Consider the following 11,527-nt stretch of genomic DNA (forward strand, 5'->3'; position numbering starts at 1 on the left):
TTCATTTCGACTTGCGGCCCGTGAAATATTTAAAATTATTTAATGTGGCCCAAATAAAAAAAGATTGAGTATGGCTGCTCTAAATCAACTCTTTTACTATAACGTATCCGGCCGACGTGATTTATTTACTGTGTTATCGTTTGATTTGCACAACGACAACAAATATTTCGCCAACGACCATGCGAGAAAGCGACATTTGTGTTTAGTGATGAACAATAAAATTATAATAATAATAATATAGAAATAAATAAATGGACAAGAAAAAATAAAGGAAGAAATACGTTGAGAAAAATTAGTCGTCTTACATAGAGATAATTTGTTTTAATTGGAGAGATTATTTAAAATGAGTTCTTATAGGACAGAGAAATGTTAATAATCGGTCGTAATTTAAAAATATAATAATACTCCAGGCTAAGCTTTTATTTATTCATTTATTTCTATTCCTAAACTATTTGTTTATTTGTTTACATATTAATTTACGAGGGTTAACCATTTGGATAATTTTTAATTTTCATTTCATTTTTTTATTATTATATAAATAATAATAATAACAAACCGAAACGATAAAATCGAGTATCTCATGTATAATCTACCTGCCTACTTGTTGACAACACGCATTACGATTTTTCTCTCTCGATCGTTATTGAATCACTCGGTGGATTTGATTTGGTCGACGACTCCAAAAACCGTACATTTTTGATAAAATACAGAAAAAAAACCGCACATATTTAGTAGGTGAAAACCGCACATTTTATAATGATATATAATTAATTATTTATTATTTATACTAGATATTTATTTAAAAACAATTTATTGAAGTACCATGTATATAGGCATTGAAAAATTTTAAGTATAAAATTTAAAAAAAATATATAAAAATGTTTGTGGTTAAAAATGTTTGCCGACGTTTTTTTTCAAAAAATTAAAATATAAATAAAAAAAAAAATTGCCCCCTTCATTACTATCTTCTTCTTCTTCTTTTCTTAAGGTTTATTTAGCCTTTAAGACCATCCCGTCTCACAACCTTTATTACTATCAATAGTTTTCAAATTCATTTATAAAAACACTTTTTTTTATAATATATATATATTATATATGTATATAAACTTTACGTTATACCACGCGTTTCGGTCGACAAATTTACTGTTTATTTTTCGAGCAGATCAACGTGCGATAAGATTAGCTTTTGAATGTAACAATTAACTTTAAAATTATATGTACAACATTCGTCTATACAAAATACATTATTATTAATACATAATACAGTGAGATTTTTACCCACTATAAGTGTGCGGTATTTGGCTGTACGATATACATACCTGGCAATCCATAAAATGTGCGGTTTATGTATACCAACCTTTTTGGGGTTAAAACCAAATGTGTGTGGTTTTTGAATGCAACCGATTCGACTGATCGTGAAATAAGATTTTGAAATTGTAAAATACAATTCCACATGATTATTCCGCTTTAAAATTAGTAGCATTAGTTGTTTTGTATTTTTTTCTTTATCTTATTCATGCGAGTCATTGTTTTCTGAAATTAATTTTGTAAAATCTGATTTAAGAAACCGACAAACTGATAAATGCAAGGCCACTTGTAATAATATTTAAAGTTACTGACTATAAACCAAATATCAAAGAATTGGCGTTAATAATTCAACAAAAATAAAATCGCATTAAAAAAAATAAATAATTAACAAAGTAATGTTATTATATTATGTACCAAAACTAACCTTTTTTTATATTAATACATTAGTTATCTATACAATAAAATTATGATCATTTTTTTCTTACAATATTTAATACGAAATTACGAGTACTTTAGTTATTTCAGTTATTGTAACAATATCTTTCGTGACTAAAATGTGTGTTACTAATAAGCATTCGATAAATCTAAAAAAAAATTCACCGTTTAATTTAATATTATATTTTTCATTATTAATCCTCAAAATTGATATAAAAGACAACTTAATGTTGATGTATCGAAAATACCTATGTATACATTTTTAAATAAGATTCAACACAAGTTTTTCTTTGTGATCAACAAAAAATAGTTTGATATACATTAAAATATACTTTAAAACAAAATTATAAATTATTGTCTTCTAAAAATATTAATCGTAGATTGAGACTTGTGATAACCTAAAAATAAAAAAGTAAAATATCGGAAAATAAAATATATATAGGAGGGGAGATATGATATATAGTAGATATTATAAATACCTATAAGCTATAAGCACTTACTTGCATTGTAGTAGTTATTCGAATGTCGACGAGCTGTGCACTTACAACTATCGCAGGAGTGTAATGAGGTTAAAATGAGACAAACATAGGATTTGATATACTGCAGTTGGATACTTTTCAATACTCGCACAGAAAACTAAAATCAAAAAAATGAATTATAAAAGTTAAATATACGTGCACGGTGGTCACTTGTCACAGGAGACTCTTTCACTATTCTGTCGGTCCGTGCGCGCGCACTGACGACCTAAGATCAAGAGCTTCCAAAAAGAGTATTGACTCCCTCTTATATAGGGGTATGGTCGGATGCACCTTGGAATGATCGTTTCAAAATGTGACCTACTTATGATGTCAATAGAGTATTGTAGGGTTAGACCTTTATTGTTTAATTTATATTGTCCGTGTGGTTATTGAAAGAGCCATTATTTATTATTTTTAAATGTTTTAAGATTGTATGGTTATACATTATTATAAAATATTTATGCAGTATTTTACTATCAAATGATGCAGATCATTGCAGATTTAAAATTAGAACTGGATACTTATATAAGCATTATATACATAATAAAATAATAATTTTAACTTTATTTAGCTTTTATTAAAGTAATTAAATAGTAGTCCAAAATATATATTTATATGCGATCTTCTTGGTAAAAAGTTTATTTAAGCCATTATATAAAGTTATTATTCAGACATTAGGTATTTATACTGATATAATGTTATACACTTATTTTAGAGTTAGGTAGAAACTGATTCACCCGAATGTCCCGAATGTCAGATAACCGCGAGTAAAATCTTAATTAAAAATGATTCATACAAAAAACCTAGTATGAAAATCAATTAAATAATATAATTGAACTAGATTGGTGATGTAAAATGATTAAATCGTATTATCATTAAACATTAACACTTGACATTTTCAATCACTGAGCAGTACAATCAAGACATATTTTCATTATATATACATAGAAAAACAAAATGAGATAAGACAAAACCATTTAGCACGAATTCATATTTACAGCACTGGCTGATTATAATATTATTCTATAGAATTTTATAATATTCGAAATATTTTAATGACATTTTTGCATTTGACATTTTTTCTCAAACTTAAATCGATTATAGTTTGATAATCAAGATTTTAATGTATATTTAGATGCATTTTTTATATTTGTAAAATTTAAAATATTAAAATTGAACATGAATTACTAATAATAATTAACATTATTATGATACGTATTACCTACAATAAAATTTCGATTACTCCCTCTTCTAATGTGATGTAATGATTACCTGTAAATAATCTTCGAATATATTATTTACGCTAGTTAGAAACTAAGAAATCGGAGTTTTTTATTATTCAACATATTGAAATTCAATTAATTTACTAGAAAATGATCGACTTGTCGGCTTACATCAATTACAATAATACACTGACAGCAAAAAATAAATTTTCGATAAAAATTAAATATTTATAACTATTATTATAAATGTTTGTAATAACAGTAACAGTAAACTAACAGTGAACTTCATGTTAAGTTTTTTCGTATACGTTCCCGATTTAGAATTTAAAAAAAAAAAAAAAATTATAAAATAAAAGTAAAATAATATAATCTTAATACTCTTACTCGGGCTCTAATGCCGCAACTCAGTATGCTTGCGTGTAATGTGTGATTCTGCGCCGCCTAAAGTACTCGTACGTTGTATTAAGGGGTTATTTTCAAACTGAGTTGTCGGACGGTATAATTCTATTACGTTTGCAGGCCACGAAAAACTTACTCATTTAAAAGTAAAATCGATGATTTATTTTCCAGGCACACGTGACATTAACTACACGCATTAATTAGTTTTTTTCATTTTTTTTTTTTTTTTGTTCGCGCCCAAGAGGTATAATTATTTTACAATGTACTGGATATTTATATTTTTGGCATCGTACAATAATGTTCTAAATTAACAACCACAACAGTTCTAGCCTCTATAATTACACATTGTGTATATTTTTTATGCACTGATAAGACCTGTTCGTGTAACGATTTTAGATTTTCCTTTATCAAACGAAACAAAAACACAATACATTAAATACAATAACTAATTACTAATTAATGCAGTCACTCGGATATCCTCTGGAAGCATTTACTCATGACCATTAATATATTAATATTATCCTATATAATGCAACTATATTATATTAACTCGTTCACTACTTTAGGAAATCAAATAAAATTACTGCTCGACATTGGAGCTGATATGAGTATTGTTAAAACGTTAGAACTTAATAGATATTTGAAAATGAAGGAGCAAAATTAAAAAAAAAAAAATAAAGAATTGCAATGATTGATTTGGATAAATAGATAATAATAATTCCTGAAAATCTATGAAATAAAACCACTTAGATAATTCTACCACGTAGTGATTGAGTTATAATCGTTAAACCCGCTGAACTTCATATTCGCTAGACAAATACAACAAAAATTACATAAGGGCAATTATTGCTAATTATTTAAGTCTTGTACGAGGAAATAAAATTATTAGTAATTAAATTAATGTTTTAGAGAATTTATTCATAATGAAAATCTTAACCGTTGGTGATATGAAATGGGACTGCCGTCTGATGATAAAATATATTTTGATGGACAAAAATAATTTATTAATAACAAACATAGTTCACAAGGCAATCAAATAAATATATTAAATAAATCGATTAAAACAGACCAATTAAATATGAAAAATAAGATAATATTATAATACAAAATAAAACCGAAATCAATCTCATTAATGTCCAGTTTTTCTGTGTAAATGGAAAAAAAATGTACACAAACATAGGCTAGATAAATGTGGATAAGCGAAAATATGATAAATAACTAACTTAATATTGTCGAACAATTATCCTAGCACTAGGAAGATATAAGATGTAAATAAAATTAATTTATAATTTAACCTAAGTAAACTAGAACGAAACCATAAAGTAATAGACATGGCAACGAAAGGAAAATAATTGTATACATCATTATTGGGAATCGAGTGCAGTAAATTATTTCCAAATTATATAGGAAATAAAAGCAATGTAGGCAAAACATGAGATAAAAGGTTATACACATATTTATTACAGCGTAATCAGATAATTTCAAGCATAATAAACTAATCAAATCAGATCAAGGGATCAACGAAGTAATATTAAGCAAATTAATTGGAAATAATACAATAAAATAGCATGGAATGCTAAAAATTTATTAAGTACATCGATATGGGAAATATAATTGATGAAATATAATATTAGAAACATTTAAATAAAGTCTAACAAAAATTAAATAACAGAGATCTGTATTTTGAATTATTAAATTTATTTTTACAAAAATAAATCTAATAAAATTACAAAATTGCCGTGTCATTAATAATGATAAGAAAAAGTTAATATATTTAATATATTTAATTCCAAACTTTAAAAAAAAAAAAAAAACCACTTCCAATAGATATGAATTAAAACAATATAAAAACACTAGGTAATAAAATTAGTAAAAATCGTAATCGCACAAAATCAATCACCAAATATACATAATTAAATTACTATTCACAAACATGACTCATAACACATTTATACATCATAATTTATATATATTTATCAATTATTTTTTTTTTATTTTGTACTTAATTTATATGCATATAAAATAATATTTTTAATTTAAAAGAGTATATTAATATGAAAGCATATTTTTTGCTTGTATCATAACAATTTTTAAATAACATTGGACGATTTTTTTAAACTATTTAAGAGAATATTTTTATCTAATTTTTGCTATTTTAAGATGATATCATTCCAGCCTCAACTCATAAACTATTCAATGTTCTACTAAACTGTACGATAACATCAATAATTTTTTATTAAACCTTAACATTAATTATTAGAGGTAAATATAAATAAATGATAATAAATTATATATAATATACTTATTAATAATAATAAATAATAATAATTATGAATAAATATAAAATAAATATAATTTAATTAATGCAAAATAACTAATGAAAACTATACAAGTAATCCTATGTTATTATTCAATTAAAAGTATAGCAAAACGAACTATGAATATACGAGTACCTTCTTTATCACAATAATAAATGCTACATTAGTACATGTAGTTTTGATCTATAAATTACATCTGACAATCAACTGATTAACTAACTATTAACTGATCATCGATGTAACCATAATACGTGGACATTTCCTTGTACAATACGGTAATAAATAATTACAATACATTACAAGTACGGTACCATCTACATATCTTTCAATATTTCTTACATTAGCATTTATCTAATTATGTGTGAATAAAATAAAATAAAACAAAAATATAATACTTCGTTACATAAAATATTCCATAAATTAGTAAATATCATAAATACTTTTATTCTTTTTTCGTGTTCGTTCGAGAATCACTATAATTTCTACTAACATTGCAATGCTCTCGTGGTAATATCGACAAGCACGTACCACAATTGCTTATCAAACACTCCGTTTTCCAAATTATATAATTTTGAATTCATGAAAAAAATTATTTTATGCAGTTTATTACATATTATTTTTATTACTATACTCATATCTTTGTCATAAATAAATGTCATGTGATATTTAAACTTATAATTATTCTTTGTAAATTATATATAGAAAATATAATCATTATATTATTAATAGTCTTCATAATGTTATTATTAAAGTTATTATGAAACTTATTGAATTATCTTTTAATTGATTCTTATTAAATTTCTCATTATACTTGTTATATTTAAGGTTTTCATTCGAAATAATAGTACATTAATGACTGTACGAACTCCTCAAAAAGTTTCAAATCATGTAAATAACATATAAATTAGAAACAAAAAAAATTTTAAGAAAATAAAACTAAATATTTAGTTGATTTGAAAAATATTTGTGTATTATTCTTCGATTTTTTTTTTAATTACTTTTAATTAATTCATGGTTATCATTATTGTTTAATGCAAATGGACTTAAAAGGATACTTTGTTAATCTACCTAGTTTTTTTTTAGGGCAATTTTTGAGTTTTTTTTCTTTTTTGTTACTTTTATAAGTTATTACACATTGTAAGTTATCCTGTATAAATATATCTATTCTTTCAGAATCCTTATCATTATTATAAATTATTACTAGGTACTACTTTACCACTGATATTAATATTATTATTTACCAAAAAATAAACGTAATCCGAGTTCACCAACAAGTGATTTATTTGTGTTTTCCATGCTGTGTTTGCAATTTATTATTATCCTCCTTGTCAGCATATCAATTTATTATACAGCACTGTTTCTCCCCCTCCCCTTTCCATCAATAGTTCAACTCTTTACCCGTTTAAACGTGACTAGGTCACCCGTACTCCTGTGCAGCGTACACTAAACTGTCTTTATCCGGCGCAATCATGTTTTATTGTACTACTCGTCCATGAAGTCGATACAAATTATTCTTATTATTTTATCAATGTGATTTTTACGTGATCCTTTACCGCCATAATTTTAACAACATTAGGTGTGAAAACCAATGACATCAAAAAGGAGTTGAACAAATGCTTTAAACAATTTATACATATAGCACGATGGACAAAAATTTTTTTTTCTAAAATACATCATTCGATTAATTTAACTTTAAAATTTTAAAACTTTTTAAAATATTAACAACTTTAGTTAAAAAGTTAACAAAATATCAACTCCCTAAGTCGTTAAAAGTTTTAATTTTCCAAAGTTAAATATCAATAAAAATTTAACTATTAAACGTAGAATAATTAAAACTTCCGATTATAGTCAAATATAGTCAAAACATGCAAATTTGAAATTCTCTTAATATGAAGGTTATAAACCATATATTTACAAGTTTAGAAATTAATTTTGCTATTCGTATTTCAAAATTATAATTCATGTTGATGACAGTTATTTGATATAACATATAATTAATATCAGTAGTGTTCCCGTAGGGTATACTATATACGTCATATACTCTTAACATTTTGAATTCATGGGTATACTATTACACATATTATTTTAAAACCAAAATGATAAGCTTATAATATAACCTTTAGACTATAATTAAATAATTTATTAAAAACAAAAATTTGTTTTTCGGAATAATTAGATTTAGAATAATATGTGTAAATTTATTTAAAATTTTTTCGTTAGTCAACCATAAATGTACCCATGTGCCATGTATGAGTAATTATTTAAATTAATAATTCTGTGAAAATAATTTAAATATTATGTACATGAAAACAACGTTGTTAATTTTTCAGTAAGATTATAAAAAACCACATGAATTATTTCAAAACCGTGGATAGACAGTTGAAAAGTACGATAAATACACATTTCGTATGTCAAAACTTTAACTAATTTTTAATTAGTCAATTTTCAAGATAGAACAAAACTTTATAAGTCAAAGTTGTTTAAAAAAAACTAATTTAATCTAAATAAGAACTCAAAAATAGAGTTTACTATTAAAAAAAAAAAAATTGTTATACTGCGCATGCACGGGAATAAAATGTTAAAACTTTGCATTTTTTAAAAAAAAAGTGTCATCACGTCTTTTTACAGATTAAAACCCCAATAAAATACAAGGTGACACGTTGGAAATATTTTATTGCCTTTATCGTTGAACACACTGTTTATATCTATCAATGTCACATTTTGACGTAATTGAGATCATTGAGTCGATCTTAATGTAGAAAGTGTACAAAATAATTCTTACAATAAAAAATAAAAACCAATTTAATTATGTTACATCACTTTTCCTACATTATATTTAAAAATGTTATGCATACATTAGAAATTGGTCAGTTTAATGTTTTTATTCCCGAACATTGTCACAATATAACATTGGTCATTCTTACACCAAGCTACAAGTAGGTATGTATCGGCGATTGTGAACTGCACCGAATGCACAGGTTAACACAAAATCGTACAAGTAAACTCCGCCCGCGTTTTTATCGAGTGAAAATAATGACAAGTAAATTGCCCCCGAGTTTTTATCGAGCGGAAAAAGTGACAAATAAATTGTACCCGAGTTTTTATGGAGTGGAAAAGTGTAATCAACAAAATTCATGATTGTGGCTTACATTTCGTTCAGTTATTCTATCGTCGTCGCCTGCCGTTTTTAAAAATACTCTGATGGTTTTGAATGGGAGAACATCACCACTAAATCTCACCTGAACTTAAAAGTCAATTGGTTTCAACGAAACTTAAAATTTTAAATTAAACTTAAACTTCAATGATTATAAGTAAAGACAAGATATAATTGCGTTAAAATGTCTGAATTAAAATTTATAGTTATATACATATCTAAATTGTGTTCTTGAAAATTGTATCGTCTGTTACTTAAAATATGTTTATATAATAAAAAATTACGTTCAAAGTCTACACTAGTTATGGGTGTATATTTAAAATAATTTAAAAGATTTGGTGTTATATTTAAATCAACATTTTGATTTCTTACCATAACCTCAGAGTAAATTTGAATAGTTTTATATCCTTCATTTTTTCAAAGACATATTTTAATTTATCGTTAACTATTATCTCATTGAGACTGGGAATATTTATCAAAATATTTTCAATTTCACTAAATATGTTTAAACTATTAAATAACTGGCTATTTGATTCTTCTAAATATGTGAGTTGTATGGATAATTCAGATAAATATAATTTTAAAAAAACTACATTTAAGCTGCTTATACACTGGGGGAACTATTTGTGCGCGGACGCGATTAAAAATCGCCTATCACCTATCATTGCACAATGGTCGGTTTGTTCGTTCATAAACGCGATTTTAAATTGCCTGTGCCAATATATAAAATAAAATAGCTAACCATTACCTCGTGGTTACTCGTGATGAAAAGCCATTTTCTGTGCTATTTCGTATATTTTTTAAATAATTTTTGAAAAGCACTATTGTGTATTACATTAAATTTAATTGTAATTTTTTTATATGGATTTATCTAAATTAGATAATGTTCAAACTATTTGTCATACATATATATTAGGTATTAAAAAAAAAAAAAAAAATAGAAGCAAAACAAAAAGCAAAGGCATTATTGAGTTCATCAAGGCTTAATAAATATGTTTTCCTCAAATCTTGTATATTTTTCTGGTAGCTTTAATTATTTATGATTTGTACTTTTCTAATAAATTGTAGCTATATTTATTATCATAATAAGTTTTTGCAAGAAAATTAAAATTTTTGCTATTACTAAACATCATTTATTTTTTATCAAATATTTTAGAATAAATTACATTTAATTTAGGCAATATCAGTTAAAATACCGATCTTTCACTCTATAGTGTGCAAATTATATTTTTCAAAACATTGTAACAACAAATAATGCAATTTTTGCATGCTTCTTTTTTAACAATACTAAAACAGTGATTTTTAGAACCATTTTGCATTACTTCACTTCCATTTTCTCCACTTTCTTCATCAATATTATTCTCAAAAACATTCTCGGAAGCGATGGCAATATTTTTTATTTTGGGCCATTTATAGATGAAATTTTTAAGTTCTGCCTCCCAAAAGTTATGTTGTGGTCAAACCGTTTCAATTTACTACTCATCCATACAAAATCAATTTTTGGTACATCTTTATTCAAATATTCAGGAATTAAGTAGGATATATCATTATAGAGCTGACTATGACTTTCAAATCTTTTTTCTAAACTTGCAAAACTTTTTCTCCTGGCTTTTTTTTTTCTAGTTATAAATGTGTCCAAAAATAATCGAGTCACATAGATTGAAATATGTAATAGTTGTAGTTTATAAAAATGATATTTTTAAGCATTACATTTGTTACATCAGCATGAAGAACAGTATTAAACTAATAATCAGGGTTCGTAAGTTCATGCCTTAAAAAATGCCTAAATAAGCATGCATTTATTCACTTAAAAAATTGGCAAAATATGTTTTGAAATATTCCTTAAAAAGTTAAAAAATATGCATTTATATACACTAAATATCTAAAATTAAAAAAATACTTATTTAAAAAAATCATAAATGATTTTTGAAATAACATAAATTATTCATTCATTTTTTTTTTATAGCTATATTTTTTTTTATGTCACAGTTAAAAAAAAAATAGATTTTAAATACTTTTTAATACTATTCTCGAGCCTTCATGAACTGCGTATAATGTACGTCTTTTGTCAGTAGTTAATTTTAAATCTGAAACTTTTGAAACAAATTAATTCATTAAATGTACGAGTATCAAGAAGATAAGAAAAGAAAAGATAATACAATTACTATTTTT

This window comes from Sipha flava, unplaced genomic scaffold (genome assembly GCF_003268045.1).
Source record: "Sipha flava isolate LNK unplaced genomic scaffold, YSA_version1 270_pilon_pilon, whole genome shotgun sequence".
Lineage (NCBI taxonomy): Eukaryota > Metazoa > Arthropoda > Insecta > Hemiptera > Aphididae > Sipha > Sipha flava.